The sequence below is a fragment of the Pungitius pungitius genome, chromosome 2 (assembly GCF_949316345.1).
Source record: "Pungitius pungitius chromosome 2, fPunPun2.1, whole genome shotgun sequence".
NCBI classification, from domain to species: Eukaryota; Metazoa; Chordata; class Actinopteri; order Perciformes; family Gasterosteidae; genus Pungitius; species Pungitius pungitius.
The window spans coordinates 811,271-821,587 of record NC_084901.1 but is presented as its reverse complement, the minus strand read 5'-3'; the positions used below and the strand labels follow the sequence as shown (position 1 = coordinate 821,587).

Genomic DNA, 10,317 nt, shown 5'->3' with positions numbered 1-10,317 from the left:
AGAGTGAATCATAAAAGTAGTTTGACATGTCAGAAGTGGGATTTGAACCCACGCCTCCAATCGGAGACCAGAAGCCCCTTTCCTGAGAAAGGTTTCCAACCTTGAGTCTGGCGCCTTAGACCACTCGGCCATCCTGACTTTAGCAGTGCAGTGTTGAAAAACGATGAATATACCACCTAAAAAAGCAGCATGTCCAAATGAGTCAGTGTCCAGAGTGAATCATAAAAGTAGTTTGACATGTCAGAAGTGGGATTTGAACCCACGCCTCCAATCGGAGACCAGAAGCCTCTTTCCTGAGAAAGGTTTCCAACCTTGAGTCTGGCGCCTTAGACCACTCGGCCATCCTGACTTTAGCAGTGCAGTGTTGAAAAACGATGAATATACCACCTAAAAAAGCAGCATGTCTGAATGAGTCAGTGTCCAGAGTGAATCATAAAAGTAGTTTGACATGTCAGAAGTGGGATTTGAACCCACGCCTCCAATTGGAGACCAGAAGTCTTTTTTGCTGAGAACAGAGTCGAAACTTAAGTCTGGCGCCTTAGACCACTCGGCCATCCTGACATTTGAACTGATGTATTAAAAAACGATAAATATACCATCTAAAAACCAGCATGTCCAAATGAGTGAGTGTCCACAGTGAATCATAAAAGTAGTTTGACATGTCAGAAGAGGGATTTGAACCCACGCCTCCAGTAGGAGAGACCAGAAGCCTCTTCCCTGAGAAAGGTTTCCAACCTTGAGTCTGGCGCCTTAGACCACTCGGCCATCCTGACATTAGCACTGCAGTGTTAAAAAACGATAAATATACCATCTAAAAAGCAGCATGTCCAAATGAGTCAGTGTCCAGAGTGAATCATAAAAGTAGTTTGACTTGTCAGAAGTGGGATTTGAACCCACGCCTCCAATTGGAGACCAGAAGTCTTGTTTGCTGAGAACAGAGTCGAAGCTTAAGTCTGGCGCCTTAGACCACTCGGCCATCCTGACATTTGAACTAATGTATTAAAAAACGATAAATATACCATCTAAAAACCAGCATGTCCAAATGAGTCAGTGTCCAGAGTGAATCATAAAAGTAGTTTGACATGTCAGAAGTGGGATTTGAACCAGCGCCTGCAATCGGAGAGACCAGAAGCCTCTTTCCTGAGAAAGGTTTCCAACCTTGAGTCTGGCGCCTTAGACCACTCGGCCATCCTGACATTAGCACTGCAGTGTTAAAAAACGATGAATATACCACCTAAAAAAGCAGCATGTCCAAATGAGTCAGTGTCCAGAGTGAATCATAAAAGTAGTTTGACATGTCAGAAGTGGGATTTGAACCCACGCCTCCAATTGGAGACCAGAAGTCTTTTTTGCTGAGAACAGAGTCGAAACTTAAGTCTGGCGCCTTAGACCACTCGGCCATCCTGACATTTGAACTGATGTATTAAAAAACGATAAATATACCATCTAAAAACCAGCATGTCCAAATGAGTCAGTGTCCAGAGTGAATCATAAAAGTAGTTTGACACGTCAGAAGTGGGATTTGAACCCACGCCTCAAATTGGAGACCAGAAGTCTTTTTTGCTGAGAACAGAGTCGAAACTTAAGTCTGGCGCCTTAGACCACTCGGCCATCCTGACATTTGAACTGATGTATTAAAAAACGATAAATATACCATCTAAAAAGCAGCATGTCCAAATGAGTCAGTGTCCAGAGTGAATCATAAAAGTAGTTTGACATGTCAGAAGAGGGATTTGAACCCACGCCTCCAATAGGAGAGACCAGAAGCCTCTTTCCTGAGAAAGGTTTCCAACCTTGAGTCTGGCGCCTTAGACCACTCGGCCATCCTGACATTAGCACTGCAGTGTTAAAAAACGATGAATATACCACCTAAAAAAGCAGCATGTCCAAATGAGTCAGTGTCCAGAGTGAATCATAAAAGTAGTTTGACATGTCAGAAGTGGGATTTGAACCCACGCCTGCAATCGGAGAGACCAGAAGCCTCTTTCCTGAGAAAGGTTTCCAACCTTGAGTCTGGCGCCTTAGACCACTCGGCCATCCTGACATTAGCAGTGCAGTGTTGAAAAACGATGAATATACCACCTAAAAAAGCAGCATGTCCAAATGAGTCAGTGTCCAGAGTGAATCATAAAAGTAGTTTGACATGTCAGAAGTGGGATTTGAACCCACGCCTCCAATCGGAGACCAGAAGCCTCTTCCCTGAGAAAGGTTTCCAACCTTAAGTCTGGCGCCTTAGACCACTCGGCCATCCTGAAATTAGCACTGCAGTGTTAAAAAACGATGAATATACCATCTAAAAAGCAGCATGTCCAAATGAGTCAGTGTCCAGAGTGAATCATAAAAGTAGTTTGACTTGTCAGAAGTGGGATTTGAACCCACGCCTCCAATTGGAGACCAGAAGTCTTGTTTGCTGAGAACAGAGTCGAAGCTTAAGTCTGGCGCCTTAGACCACTCGGCCATCCTGACATTTGAACTAATGTATTAAAAAACGATAAATATACCATCTAAAAACCAGCATGTCCAAATGAGTCAGTGTCCAGAGTGAATCATAAAAGTAGTTTGACATGTCAGAAGTGGGATTTGAACCCACGCCTGCAATCGGAGAGACCAGAAGCCTCTTTCCTGAGAAAGGTTTCCAACCTTGAGTCTGGCGCCTTAGACCACTCGGCCATCCTGACATTAGCACTGCAGTGTTAAAAAACGATGAATATACCACCTAAAAAAGCAGCATGTCCAAATGAGTCAGTGTCCAGAGTGAATCATAAAAGTAGTTTGACATGTCAGAAGTGGGATTTGAACCCACGCCTCCAATCGGAGACCAGAAGCCTCTTTCCTGAGAAAGGTTTCCAACCTTGAGTCTGGCGCCTTAGACCACTCGGCCATCCTGACTTTAGCAGTGCAGTGTTGAAAAACGATGAATATACCACCTAAAAAAGCAGCATGTCCAAATGAGTCAGTGTCCAGAGTGAATCATAAAAGTAGTTTGACATGTCAGAAGTGGGATTTGAACCCACGCCTCCAATCGGAGACCAGAAGCCTCTTTCCTGAGAAAGGTTTCCAACCTTGAGTCTGGCGCCTTAGACCACTCGGCCATCCTGACTTTAGCAGTGCAGTGTTGAAAAACGATGAATATACCACCTAAAAAAGCAGCATGTCTGAATGAGTCAGTGTCCAGAGTGAATCATAAAAGTAGTTTGACATGTCAGAAGTGGGATTTGAACCCACGCCTCCAATTGGAGACCAGAAGTCTTTTTTGCTGAGAACAGAGTCGAAACTTAAGTCTGGCGCCTTAGACCACTCGGCCATCCTGACATTTGAACTGATGTATTAAAAAACGATAAATATACCATCTAAAAACCAGCATGTCCAAATGAGTGAGTGTCCACAGTGAATCATAAAAGTAGTTTGACATGTCAGAAGAGGGATTTGAACCCACGCCTCCAATAGGAGAGACCAGAAGCCTCTTCCCTGAGAAAGGTTTCCAACCTTGAGTCTGGCGCCTTAGACCACTCGGCCATCCTGACATTAGCACTGCAGTGTTAAAAAACGATAAATATACCATCTAAAAAGCAGCATGTCCAAATGAGTCAGTGTCCAGAGTGAATCATAAAAGTAGTTTGACTTGTCAGAAGTGGGATTTGAACCCACGCCTCCAATTGGAGACCAGAAGTCTTGTTTGCTGAGAACAGAGTCGAAGCTTAAGTCTGGCGCCTTAGACCACTCGGCCATCCTGACATTTGAACTAATGTATTAAAAAACGATAAATATACCATCTAAAAACCAGCATGTCCAAATGAGTCAGTGTCCAGAGTGAATCATAAAAGTAGTTTGACATGTCAGAAGTGGGATTTGAACCCACGCCTGCAATCGGAGAGACCAGAAGCCTCTTTCCTGAGAAAGGTTTCCAACCTTGAGTCTGGCGCCTTAGACCACTCGGCCATCCTGACATTAGCACTGCAGTGTTAAAAAACGATGAATATACCACCTAAAAAAGCAGCATGTCCAAATGAGTCAGTGTCCAGAGTGAATCATAAAAGTAGTTTGACATGTCAGAAGTGGGATTTGAACCCACGCCTCCAATTGGAGACCAGAAGTCTTTTTTGCTGAGAACAGAGTCGAAACTTAAGTCTGGCGCCTTAGACCACTCGGCCATCCTGACATTTGAACTGATGTATTAAAAAACGATAAATATACCATCTAAAAACCAGCATGTCCAAATGAGTCAGTGTCCAGAGTGAATCATAAAAGTAGTTTGACACGTCAGAAGTGGGATTTGAACCCACGCCTCAAATTGGAGACCAGAAGTCTTTTTTGCTGAGAACAGAGTCGAAACTTAAGTCTGGCGCCTTAGACCACTCGGCCATCCTGACATTTGAACTGATGTATTAAAAAACGATAAATATACCATCTAAAAAGCAGCATGTCCAAATGAGTCAGTGTCCAGAGTGAATCATAAAAGTAGTTTGACATGTCAGAAGAGGGATTTGAACCCACGCCTCCAATAGGAGAGACCAGAAGCCTCTTTCCTGAGAAAGGTTTCCAACCTTGAGTCTGGCGCCTTAGACCACTCGGCCATCCTGACATTAGCACTGCAGTGTTAAAAAACGATGAATATACCACCTAAAAAAGCAGCATGTCCAAATCAGTCAGTGTCCAGAGTGAATCATAAAAGTAGTTTGACATGTCAGAAGTGGGATTTGAACCCACGCCTGCAATCGGAGAGACCAGAAGCCTCTTTCCTGAGAAAGGTTTCCAACCTTGAGTCTGGCGCCTTAGACCACTCGGCCATCCTGACATTAGCAGTGCAGTGTTGAAAAACGATGAATATACCACCTAAAAAAGCAGCATGTCCAAATGAGTCAGTGTCCAGAGTGAATCATAAAAGTAGTTTGACATGTCAGAAGTGGGATTTGAACCCACGCCTCCAATCGGAGACCAGAAGCCTCTTCCCTGAGAAAGGTTTCCAACCTTAAGTCTGGCGCCTTAGACCACTCGGCCATCCTGAAATTAGCACTGCAGTGTTAAAAAACGATGAATATACCATCTAAAAAGCAGCATGTCCAAATGAGTCAGTGTCCAGAGTGAATCATAAAAGTAGTTTGACTTGTCAGAAGTGGGATTTGAACCCACGCCTCCAATTGGAGACCAGAAGTCTTGTTTGCTGAGAACAGAGTCGAAGCTTAAGTCTGGCGCCTTAGACCACTCGGCCATCCTGACATTTGAACTAATGTATTAAAAAACGATAAATATACCATCTAAAAACCAGCATGTCCAAATGAGTCAGTGTCCAGAGTGAATCATAAAAGTAGTTTGACATGTCAGAAGTGGGATTTGAACCCACGCCTCCAATTGAAGACCAGAAGTCTTTTTTGCTGAGAACAGAGTCGAAACTTAAGTCTGGCGCCTTAGACCACTCGGCCATCCTGACATTTGAACTGATGTATTAAAAAACGATAAATATACCATCTAAAAACCAGCATGTCCAAATGAGTCAGTGTCCAGAGTGAATCATAAAAGTAGTTTGACATGTCAGAAGTGGGATTTGAACCGACGCCTGCAATCGGAGAGGCCATGAAGCCTCTTTCCTGAGAAAGGTTTCCAACCTTGAGTCTGGCGCCTTAGACCACTCGGCCATCCTGACATTTGAACTGATGTATTAAAAAACGATAAATATACCATCTAAAAACCAGCATGTCCAAATGAGTCAGTGTCCAGAGTGAATCATAAAAGTAGTTTGACATGTCAGAAGTGGGATTTGAACCCACGCCTGCAATCGGAGAGACCAGAAGCCTCTTTCCTGAGAAAGGTTTCCAACCTTGAGTCTGGCGCCTTAGACCACTCGGCCATCCTGACATTAGCACTGCAGTGTTAAAAAACGATGAATATACCACCTAAAAAAGCAGCATGTCCAAATGAGTCAGTGTCCAGAGTGAATCATAAAAGTAGTTTGACATGTCAGAAGTGGGATTTGAACCCACGCCTCCAATCGGAGACCAGAAGCCTCTTTCCTGAGAAAGGTTTCCAACCTTGAGTCTGGCGCCTTAGACCACTCGGCCATCCTGACTTTAGCAGTGCAGTGTTGAAAAACGATGAATATACCACCTAAAAAAGCAGCATGTCCAAATGAGTCAGTGTCCAGAGTGAATCATAAAAGTAGTTTGACATGTCAGAAGTGGGATTTGAACCCACGCCTCCAATCGGAGACTAGAAGCCTCTTTCCTGAGAAAGGTTTCCAACCTTGAGTCTGGCGCCTTAGACCACTCGGCCATCCTGACTTTAGCAGTGCAGTGTTGAAAAACGATGAATATACCACCTAAAAAAGCAGCATGTCTGAATGAGTCAGTGTCCAGAGTGAATCATAAAAGTAGTTTGACATGTCAGAAGTGGGATTTGAACCCACGCCTCCAATTGGAGACCAGAAGTCTTTTTTGCTGAGAACAGAGTAGAAACTTAAGTCTGGCGCCTTAGACCACTCGGCCATCCTGACATTTGAACTGATGTATTAAAAAACGATAAATATACCATCTAAAAAGCAGCATGTCCAAATGAGTGAGTGTCCACAGTGAATCATAAAAGTAGTTTGACATGTCAGAAGAGGGATTTGAACCCACGCCTCCAATAGGAGAGACCAGAAGCCTCTTCCCTGAGAAAGGTTTCCAACCTTGAGTCTGGCGCCTTAGACCACTCGGCCATCCTGACATTAGCACTGCAGTGTTAAAAAACGATAAATATACCATCTAAAAAGCAGCATGTCCAAATGAGTCAGTGTCCAGAGTGAATCATAAAAGTAGTTTGACTTGTCAGAAGTGGGATTTGAACCCACGCCTCCAATTGGAGACCAGAAGTCTTGTTTGCTGAGAACAGAGTCGAAGCTTAAGTCTGGCGCCTTAGACCACTCGGCCATCCTGACATTTGAACTAATGTATTAAAAAACGATAAATATACCATCTAAAAACCAGCATGTCCAAATGAGTCAGTGTCCAGAGTGAATCATAAAAGTAGTTTGACATGTCAGAAGTGGGATTTGAACCCACGCCTGCAATCGGAGAGACCAGAAGCCTCTTTCCTGAGAAAGGTTTCCAACCTTGAGTCTGGCGCCTTAGACCACTCGGCCATCCTGACATTAGCACTGCAGTGTTAAAAAACGATGAATATACCATCTAAAAACTAACATGTCCAAATGAGTCAGTGTCCAGAGTGAATCATAAAAGTAGTTTGACATGTCAGAAGTGGGATTTGAACCCACGCCTGCAATCGGAGAGACCAGAAGCCTCTTTCCTGAGAAAGGTTTCCAACCTTGAGTCTGGCGCCTTAGACCACTCGGCCATCCTGACATTAGCACTGCAGTGTTAAAAAACGATGAATATACCACCTAAAAAAGCAGCATGTCCAAATGAGTCAGTGTCCAGAGTGAATCATAAAAGTAGTTTGACATGTCAGAAGTGGGATTTGAACCCACGCCTCCAATCGGAGACCAGAAGCCTCTTCCCTGAGAAAGGTTTCCAACCTTGAGTCTGGCGCCTTAGACCACTCGGCCATCCTGACATTAGCACTGCAGTGTTAAAAAACGATGAATATACCACCTAAAAAAGCAGCATGTCCAAATGAGTCAGTGTCCAGAGTGAATCATAAAAGTAGTTTGACATGTCAGAAGTGGGATTTGAACCCACGCCTCCAATCGGAGACCAGAAGCCTCTTCCCTGAGAAAGGTTTCCAACCTTGAGTCTGGCGCCTTAGACCACTCGGCCATCCTGACATTAGCACTGCAGTGTTAAAAAACGATGAATATACCACCTAAAAAAGCAGCATGTCCAAATGAGTCAGTGTCCAGAGTGAATCATAAAAGTAGTTTGACATGTCAGAAGTGGGATTTGAACCCACGCCTCCAATTGGAGACCAGAAGTCTTTTTTGCTGAGAACAGAGTCGAAACTTAAGTCTGGCGCCTTAGACCACTCGGCCATCCTGACATTGGAACTGATGTATTAAAAAACGATAAATATACCATCTAAAAACCAGCATGTCCAAATGAGTCAGTGTCCAGAGTGAATCATAAAAGTAGTTTGACATGTCAGAAGTGGGATTTGAACGCACGCCTCCAATTGGAGACCAGAAGCCTCTTCCCTGAGAAAGGTTTCCAACCTTGAGTCTGGCGCCTTAGACCACTCGGCCATCCTGACATTAGCACTGCAGTGTTAAAAAACGATGAATATACCACCTAAAAAAGCAGCATGTCCAAATGAGTCAGTGTCCAGAGTGAATCATAAAAGTAGTTTGACATGTCAGAAGTGGGATTTGAACCCACGCCTCCAATCGGAGACCAGAAGCCTCTTTCCTGAGAAAGGTTTCCAACCTTGAGTCTGGCGCCTTAGACCACTCAGCCATCCTGACTTTAGCAGTGCAGTGTTGAAAAACGATGAATATACCACCTAAAAAAGCAGCATGTCCAAATGAGTCAGTGTCCAGAGTGAATCATAAAAGTAGTTTGACATGTCAGAAGTGGGATTTGAACCCACGCCTCCAATCGGAGACCAGAAGCCTCTTTCCTGAGAAAGGTTTCCAACCTTGAGTCTGGCGCCTTAGACCACTCGGCCATCCTGACTTTAGCAGTGCAGTGTTGAAAAACGATGAATATACCACCTAAAAAAGCAGCATGTCTGAATGAGTCAGTGTCCAGAGTGAATCATAAAAGTAGTTTGACATGTCAGAAGTGGGATTTGAACCCACGCCTCCAATTGGAGACCAGAAGTCTTTTTTGCTGAGAACAGAGTAGAAACTTAAGTCTGGCGCCTTAGACCACTCGGCCATCCTGACATTTGAACTGATGTATTAAAAAACGATAAATATACCATCTAAAAAGCAGCATGTCCAAATGAGTGAGTGTCCACAGTGAATCATAAAAGTAGTTTGACATGTCAGAAGAGGGATTTGAACCCACGCCTCCAATAGGAGAGACCAGAAGCCTCTTCCCTGAGAAAGGTTTCCAACCTTGAGTCTGGCGCCTTAGACCACTCGGCCATCCTGACATTAGCACTGCAGTGTTAAAAAACGATAAATATACCATCTAAAAAGCAGCATGTCCAAATGAGTCAGTGTCCAGAGTGAATCATAAAAGTAGTTTGACTTGTCAGAAGTGGGATTTGAACCCACGCCTCCAATTGGAGACCAGAAGTCTTGTTTGCTGAGAACAGAGTCGAAGCTTAAGTCTGGCGCCTTAGACCACTCGGCCATCCTGACATTTGAACTAATGTATTAAAAAACGATAAATATACCATCTAAAAACCAGCATGTCCAAATGAGTCAGTGTCCAGAGTGAATCATAAAAGTAGTTTGACATGTCAGAAGTGGGATTTGAACCCACGCCTGCAATCGGAGAGACCAGAAGCCTCTTTCCTGAGAAAGGTTTCCAACCTTGAGTCTGGCGCCTTAGACCACTCGGCCATCCTGACATTAGCACTGCAGTGTTAAAAAACGATGAATATACCATCTAAAAACTAACATGTCCAAATGAGTCAGTGTCCAGAGTGAATCATAAAAGTAGTTTGACATGTCAGAAGTGGGATTTGAACCCACGCCTCCAATCGGAGACCAGAAGCCTCTTTCCTGAGAAAGGTTTCCAACCTTGAGTCTGGCGCCTTAGACCACTCGGCCATCCTGACTTTAGCAGTGCAGTGTTGAAAAACGATGAATATACCACCTAAAAAAGCAGCATGTCTGAATGAGTCAGTGTCCAGAGTGAATCATAAAAGTAGTTTGACATGTCAGAAGTGGGATTTGAACCCACGCCTCCAATTGGAGACCAGAAGTCTTTTTTGCTGAGAACAGAGTAGAAACTTAAGTCTGGCGCCTTAGACCACTCGGCCATCCTGACATTTGAACTGATGTATTAAAAAACGATAAATATACCATCTAAAAAGCAGCATGTCCAAATGAGTGAGTGTCCACAGTGAATCATAAAAGTAGTTTGACATGTCAGAAGAGGGATTTGAACCCACGCCTCCAATAGGAGAGACCAGAAGCCTCTTCCCTGAGAAAGGTTTCCAACCTTGAGTCTGGCGCCTTAGACCACTCGGCCATCCTGACATTAGCACTGCAGTGTTAAAAAACGATAAATATACCATCTAAAAAGCAGCATGTCCAAATGAGTCAGTGTCCAGAGTGAATCATAAAAGTAGTTTGACTTGTCAGAAGTGGGATTTGAACCCACGCCTCCAATTGGAGACCAGAAGTCTTGTTTGCTGAGAACAGAGTCGAAGCTTAAGTCTGGCGCCTTAGACCACTCGGCCATCCTGACATTTGAACTAATGTATTAAAAAACG

General features: G+C 43.9%; 46 non-coding genes across 46 annotated transcripts; all 46 read right to left on the bottom strand.

The window, feature by feature from the left end:
- Positions 1–27: 27 nt before the first annotated feature.
- Positions 28–138, bottom strand: trnal-caa (transfer RNA leucine (anticodon CAA)). The gene is made up of 2 exons: positions 101–138; positions 28–73 (listed from the first exon to the last, which is right to left on the bottom strand). It is a non-coding gene; the product is annotated as a tRNA-Leu (tRNA).
- Positions 139–238: 100 nt separating this feature from the next.
- On the bottom strand, positions 239–349 carry trnal-caa (transfer RNA leucine (anticodon CAA)). Its single transcript has 2 exons — positions 312–349; positions 239–284 (listed from the first exon to the last, which is right to left on the bottom strand). It is a non-coding gene; the product is annotated as a tRNA-Leu (tRNA).
- Positions 350–449: 100 nt separating this feature from the next.
- On the bottom strand, positions 450–561 carry trnal-caa (transfer RNA leucine (anticodon CAA)). The gene is made up of 2 exons: positions 524–561; positions 450–495 (listed from the first exon to the last, which is right to left on the bottom strand). It is a non-coding gene; the product is annotated as a tRNA-Leu (tRNA).
- Positions 562–872: 311 nt separating this feature from the next.
- trnal-uaa (transfer RNA leucine (anticodon UAA)) lies at positions 873–984 on the bottom strand. Its single transcript has 2 exons — positions 947–984; positions 873–918 (listed from the first exon to the last, which is right to left on the bottom strand). It is a non-coding gene; the product is annotated as a tRNA-Leu (tRNA).
- Positions 985–1,296: 312 nt separating this feature from the next.
- On the bottom strand, positions 1,297–1,408 carry trnal-aag (transfer RNA leucine (anticodon AAG)). Its single transcript has 2 exons — positions 1,371–1,408; positions 1,297–1,342 (listed from the first exon to the last, which is right to left on the bottom strand). It is a non-coding gene; the product is annotated as a tRNA-Leu (tRNA).
- A 99-nt stretch (positions 1,409–1,507) lies between these two features.
- On the bottom strand, positions 1,508–1,619 carry trnal-caa (transfer RNA leucine (anticodon CAA)). Its single transcript has 2 exons — positions 1,582–1,619; positions 1,508–1,553 (listed from the first exon to the last, which is right to left on the bottom strand). It is a non-coding gene; the product is annotated as a tRNA-Leu (tRNA).
- A 99-nt stretch (positions 1,620–1,718) lies between these two features.
- Positions 1,719–1,831, bottom strand: trnal-caa (transfer RNA leucine (anticodon CAA)). Its single transcript has 2 exons — positions 1,794–1,831; positions 1,719–1,766 (listed from the first exon to the last, which is right to left on the bottom strand). It is a non-coding gene; the product is annotated as a tRNA-Leu (tRNA).
- Positions 1,832–1,931: 100 nt separating this feature from the next.
- Positions 1,932–2,044, bottom strand: trnal-caa (transfer RNA leucine (anticodon CAA)). Its single transcript has 2 exons — positions 2,007–2,044; positions 1,932–1,979 (listed from the first exon to the last, which is right to left on the bottom strand). It is a non-coding gene; the product is annotated as a tRNA-Leu (tRNA).
- Positions 2,045–2,144: 100 nt separating this feature from the next.
- trnal-uaa (transfer RNA leucine (anticodon UAA)) lies at positions 2,145–2,255 on the bottom strand. Its single transcript has 2 exons — positions 2,218–2,255; positions 2,145–2,190 (listed from the first exon to the last, which is right to left on the bottom strand). It is a non-coding gene; the product is annotated as a tRNA-Leu (tRNA).
- Positions 2,256–2,354: 99 nt separating this feature from the next.
- trnal-caa (transfer RNA leucine (anticodon CAA)) lies at positions 2,355–2,466 on the bottom strand. Its single transcript has 2 exons — positions 2,429–2,466; positions 2,355–2,400 (listed from the first exon to the last, which is right to left on the bottom strand). It is a non-coding gene; the product is annotated as a tRNA-Leu (tRNA).
- Positions 2,467–2,565: 99 nt separating this feature from the next.
- trnal-aag (transfer RNA leucine (anticodon AAG)) lies at positions 2,566–2,678 on the bottom strand. The gene is made up of 2 exons: positions 2,641–2,678; positions 2,566–2,613 (listed from the first exon to the last, which is right to left on the bottom strand). It is a non-coding gene; the product is annotated as a tRNA-Leu (tRNA).
- A 100-nt stretch (positions 2,679–2,778) lies between these two features.
- Positions 2,779–2,889, bottom strand: trnal-uaa (transfer RNA leucine (anticodon UAA)). Its single transcript has 2 exons — positions 2,852–2,889; positions 2,779–2,824 (listed from the first exon to the last, which is right to left on the bottom strand). It is a non-coding gene; the product is annotated as a tRNA-Leu (tRNA).
- A 100-nt stretch (positions 2,890–2,989) lies between these two features.
- trnal-uaa (transfer RNA leucine (anticodon UAA)) lies at positions 2,990–3,100 on the bottom strand. Its single transcript has 2 exons — positions 3,063–3,100; positions 2,990–3,035 (listed from the first exon to the last, which is right to left on the bottom strand). It is a non-coding gene; the product is annotated as a tRNA-Leu (tRNA).
- A 100-nt stretch (positions 3,101–3,200) lies between these two features.
- trnal-caa (transfer RNA leucine (anticodon CAA)) lies at positions 3,201–3,312 on the bottom strand. Its single transcript has 2 exons — positions 3,275–3,312; positions 3,201–3,246 (listed from the first exon to the last, which is right to left on the bottom strand). It is a non-coding gene; the product is annotated as a tRNA-Leu (tRNA).
- Positions 3,313–3,411: 99 nt separating this feature from the next.
- Positions 3,412–3,524, bottom strand: trnal-caa (transfer RNA leucine (anticodon CAA)). Its single transcript has 2 exons — positions 3,487–3,524; positions 3,412–3,459 (listed from the first exon to the last, which is right to left on the bottom strand). It is a non-coding gene; the product is annotated as a tRNA-Leu (tRNA).
- A 99-nt stretch (positions 3,525–3,623) lies between these two features.
- Positions 3,624–3,735, bottom strand: trnal-caa (transfer RNA leucine (anticodon CAA)). Its single transcript has 2 exons — positions 3,698–3,735; positions 3,624–3,669 (listed from the first exon to the last, which is right to left on the bottom strand). It is a non-coding gene; the product is annotated as a tRNA-Leu (tRNA).
- Positions 3,736–3,834: 99 nt separating this feature from the next.
- On the bottom strand, positions 3,835–3,947 carry trnal-uaa (transfer RNA leucine (anticodon UAA)). Its single transcript has 2 exons — positions 3,910–3,947; positions 3,835–3,882 (listed from the first exon to the last, which is right to left on the bottom strand). It is a non-coding gene; the product is annotated as a tRNA-Leu (tRNA).
- Positions 3,948–4,047: 100 nt separating this feature from the next.
- On the bottom strand, positions 4,048–4,159 carry trnal-caa (transfer RNA leucine (anticodon CAA)). Its single transcript has 2 exons — positions 4,122–4,159; positions 4,048–4,093 (listed from the first exon to the last, which is right to left on the bottom strand). It is a non-coding gene; the product is annotated as a tRNA-Leu (tRNA).
- A 99-nt stretch (positions 4,160–4,258) lies between these two features.
- On the bottom strand, positions 4,259–4,370 carry trnal-uaa (transfer RNA leucine (anticodon UAA)). Its single transcript has 2 exons — positions 4,333–4,370; positions 4,259–4,304 (listed from the first exon to the last, which is right to left on the bottom strand). It is a non-coding gene; the product is annotated as a tRNA-Leu (tRNA).
- Positions 4,371–4,469: 99 nt separating this feature from the next.
- trnal-caa (transfer RNA leucine (anticodon CAA)) lies at positions 4,470–4,582 on the bottom strand. The gene is made up of 2 exons: positions 4,545–4,582; positions 4,470–4,517 (listed from the first exon to the last, which is right to left on the bottom strand). It is a non-coding gene; the product is annotated as a tRNA-Leu (tRNA).
- A 100-nt stretch (positions 4,583–4,682) lies between these two features.
- Positions 4,683–4,795, bottom strand: trnal-aag (transfer RNA leucine (anticodon AAG)). The gene is made up of 2 exons: positions 4,758–4,795; positions 4,683–4,730 (listed from the first exon to the last, which is right to left on the bottom strand). It is a non-coding gene; the product is annotated as a tRNA-Leu (tRNA).
- Positions 4,796–4,895: 100 nt separating this feature from the next.
- trnal-uaa (transfer RNA leucine (anticodon UAA)) lies at positions 4,896–5,006 on the bottom strand. Its single transcript has 2 exons — positions 4,969–5,006; positions 4,896–4,941 (listed from the first exon to the last, which is right to left on the bottom strand). It is a non-coding gene; the product is annotated as a tRNA-Leu (tRNA).
- A 99-nt stretch (positions 5,007–5,105) lies between these two features.
- On the bottom strand, positions 5,106–5,217 carry trnal-aag (transfer RNA leucine (anticodon AAG)). The gene is made up of 2 exons: positions 5,180–5,217; positions 5,106–5,151 (listed from the first exon to the last, which is right to left on the bottom strand). It is a non-coding gene; the product is annotated as a tRNA-Leu (tRNA).
- A 99-nt stretch (positions 5,218–5,316) lies between these two features.
- trnal-uaa (transfer RNA leucine (anticodon UAA)) lies at positions 5,317–5,428 on the bottom strand. Its single transcript has 2 exons — positions 5,391–5,428; positions 5,317–5,362 (listed from the first exon to the last, which is right to left on the bottom strand). It is a non-coding gene; the product is annotated as a tRNA-Leu (tRNA).
- A 312-nt stretch (positions 5,429–5,740) lies between these two features.
- Positions 5,741–5,853, bottom strand: trnal-aag (transfer RNA leucine (anticodon AAG)). Its single transcript has 2 exons — positions 5,816–5,853; positions 5,741–5,788 (listed from the first exon to the last, which is right to left on the bottom strand). It is a non-coding gene; the product is annotated as a tRNA-Leu (tRNA).
- A 100-nt stretch (positions 5,854–5,953) lies between these two features.
- Positions 5,954–6,064, bottom strand: trnal-uaa (transfer RNA leucine (anticodon UAA)). Its single transcript has 2 exons — positions 6,027–6,064; positions 5,954–5,999 (listed from the first exon to the last, which is right to left on the bottom strand). It is a non-coding gene; the product is annotated as a tRNA-Leu (tRNA).
- A 100-nt stretch (positions 6,065–6,164) lies between these two features.
- On the bottom strand, positions 6,165–6,275 carry trnal-caa (transfer RNA leucine (anticodon CAA)). Its single transcript has 2 exons — positions 6,238–6,275; positions 6,165–6,210 (listed from the first exon to the last, which is right to left on the bottom strand). It is a non-coding gene; the product is annotated as a tRNA-Leu (tRNA).
- A 100-nt stretch (positions 6,276–6,375) lies between these two features.
- On the bottom strand, positions 6,376–6,487 carry trnal-uaa (transfer RNA leucine (anticodon UAA)). The gene is made up of 2 exons: positions 6,450–6,487; positions 6,376–6,421 (listed from the first exon to the last, which is right to left on the bottom strand). It is a non-coding gene; the product is annotated as a tRNA-Leu (tRNA).
- A 99-nt stretch (positions 6,488–6,586) lies between these two features.
- Positions 6,587–6,699, bottom strand: trnal-caa (transfer RNA leucine (anticodon CAA)). Its single transcript has 2 exons — positions 6,662–6,699; positions 6,587–6,634 (listed from the first exon to the last, which is right to left on the bottom strand). It is a non-coding gene; the product is annotated as a tRNA-Leu (tRNA).
- Positions 6,700–6,798: 99 nt separating this feature from the next.
- Positions 6,799–6,910, bottom strand: trnal-uaa (transfer RNA leucine (anticodon UAA)). Its single transcript has 2 exons — positions 6,873–6,910; positions 6,799–6,844 (listed from the first exon to the last, which is right to left on the bottom strand). It is a non-coding gene; the product is annotated as a tRNA-Leu (tRNA).
- A 99-nt stretch (positions 6,911–7,009) lies between these two features.
- On the bottom strand, positions 7,010–7,122 carry trnal-caa (transfer RNA leucine (anticodon CAA)). Its single transcript has 2 exons — positions 7,085–7,122; positions 7,010–7,057 (listed from the first exon to the last, which is right to left on the bottom strand). It is a non-coding gene; the product is annotated as a tRNA-Leu (tRNA).
- Positions 7,123–7,221: 99 nt separating this feature from the next.
- Positions 7,222–7,334, bottom strand: trnal-aag (transfer RNA leucine (anticodon AAG)). The gene is made up of 2 exons: positions 7,297–7,334; positions 7,222–7,269 (listed from the first exon to the last, which is right to left on the bottom strand). It is a non-coding gene; the product is annotated as a tRNA-Leu (tRNA).
- Positions 7,335–7,434: 100 nt separating this feature from the next.
- Positions 7,435–7,545, bottom strand: trnal-uaa (transfer RNA leucine (anticodon UAA)). Its single transcript has 2 exons — positions 7,508–7,545; positions 7,435–7,480 (listed from the first exon to the last, which is right to left on the bottom strand). It is a non-coding gene; the product is annotated as a tRNA-Leu (tRNA).
- A 100-nt stretch (positions 7,546–7,645) lies between these two features.
- On the bottom strand, positions 7,646–7,756 carry trnal-uaa (transfer RNA leucine (anticodon UAA)). Its single transcript has 2 exons — positions 7,719–7,756; positions 7,646–7,691 (listed from the first exon to the last, which is right to left on the bottom strand). It is a non-coding gene; the product is annotated as a tRNA-Leu (tRNA).
- Positions 7,757–7,856: 100 nt separating this feature from the next.
- Positions 7,857–7,968, bottom strand: trnal-caa (transfer RNA leucine (anticodon CAA)). The gene is made up of 2 exons: positions 7,931–7,968; positions 7,857–7,902 (listed from the first exon to the last, which is right to left on the bottom strand). It is a non-coding gene; the product is annotated as a tRNA-Leu (tRNA).
- Positions 7,969–8,067: 99 nt separating this feature from the next.
- trnal-uaa (transfer RNA leucine (anticodon UAA)) lies at positions 8,068–8,178 on the bottom strand. The gene is made up of 2 exons: positions 8,141–8,178; positions 8,068–8,113 (listed from the first exon to the last, which is right to left on the bottom strand). It is a non-coding gene; the product is annotated as a tRNA-Leu (tRNA).
- A 100-nt stretch (positions 8,179–8,278) lies between these two features.
- trnal-caa (transfer RNA leucine (anticodon CAA)) lies at positions 8,279–8,389 on the bottom strand. The gene is made up of 2 exons: positions 8,352–8,389; positions 8,279–8,324 (listed from the first exon to the last, which is right to left on the bottom strand). It is a non-coding gene; the product is annotated as a tRNA-Leu (tRNA).
- Positions 8,390–8,489: 100 nt separating this feature from the next.
- On the bottom strand, positions 8,490–8,600 carry trnal-uaa (transfer RNA leucine (anticodon UAA)). The gene is made up of 2 exons: positions 8,563–8,600; positions 8,490–8,535 (listed from the first exon to the last, which is right to left on the bottom strand). It is a non-coding gene; the product is annotated as a tRNA-Leu (tRNA).
- A 100-nt stretch (positions 8,601–8,700) lies between these two features.
- Positions 8,701–8,812, bottom strand: trnal-caa (transfer RNA leucine (anticodon CAA)). Its single transcript has 2 exons — positions 8,775–8,812; positions 8,701–8,746 (listed from the first exon to the last, which is right to left on the bottom strand). It is a non-coding gene; the product is annotated as a tRNA-Leu (tRNA).
- Positions 8,813–8,911: 99 nt separating this feature from the next.
- On the bottom strand, positions 8,912–9,024 carry trnal-aag (transfer RNA leucine (anticodon AAG)). Its single transcript has 2 exons — positions 8,987–9,024; positions 8,912–8,959 (listed from the first exon to the last, which is right to left on the bottom strand). It is a non-coding gene; the product is annotated as a tRNA-Leu (tRNA).
- Positions 9,025–9,123: 99 nt separating this feature from the next.
- trnal-caa (transfer RNA leucine (anticodon CAA)) lies at positions 9,124–9,235 on the bottom strand. The gene is made up of 2 exons: positions 9,198–9,235; positions 9,124–9,169 (listed from the first exon to the last, which is right to left on the bottom strand). It is a non-coding gene; the product is annotated as a tRNA-Leu (tRNA).
- Positions 9,236–9,334: 99 nt separating this feature from the next.
- Positions 9,335–9,447, bottom strand: trnal-uaa (transfer RNA leucine (anticodon UAA)). Its single transcript has 2 exons — positions 9,410–9,447; positions 9,335–9,382 (listed from the first exon to the last, which is right to left on the bottom strand). It is a non-coding gene; the product is annotated as a tRNA-Leu (tRNA).
- A 99-nt stretch (positions 9,448–9,546) lies between these two features.
- Positions 9,547–9,657, bottom strand: trnal-uaa (transfer RNA leucine (anticodon UAA)). Its single transcript has 2 exons — positions 9,620–9,657; positions 9,547–9,592 (listed from the first exon to the last, which is right to left on the bottom strand). It is a non-coding gene; the product is annotated as a tRNA-Leu (tRNA).
- A 100-nt stretch (positions 9,658–9,757) lies between these two features.
- Positions 9,758–9,869, bottom strand: trnal-caa (transfer RNA leucine (anticodon CAA)). Its single transcript has 2 exons — positions 9,832–9,869; positions 9,758–9,803 (listed from the first exon to the last, which is right to left on the bottom strand). It is a non-coding gene; the product is annotated as a tRNA-Leu (tRNA).
- Positions 9,870–9,968: 99 nt separating this feature from the next.
- On the bottom strand, positions 9,969–10,081 carry trnal-uaa (transfer RNA leucine (anticodon UAA)). Its single transcript has 2 exons — positions 10,044–10,081; positions 9,969–10,016 (listed from the first exon to the last, which is right to left on the bottom strand). It is a non-coding gene; the product is annotated as a tRNA-Leu (tRNA).
- Positions 10,082–10,180: 99 nt separating this feature from the next.
- Positions 10,181–10,292, bottom strand: trnal-uaa (transfer RNA leucine (anticodon UAA)). Its single transcript has 2 exons — positions 10,255–10,292; positions 10,181–10,226 (listed from the first exon to the last, which is right to left on the bottom strand). It is a non-coding gene; the product is annotated as a tRNA-Leu (tRNA).
- Positions 10,293–10,317: the final 25 nt, after the last annotated feature.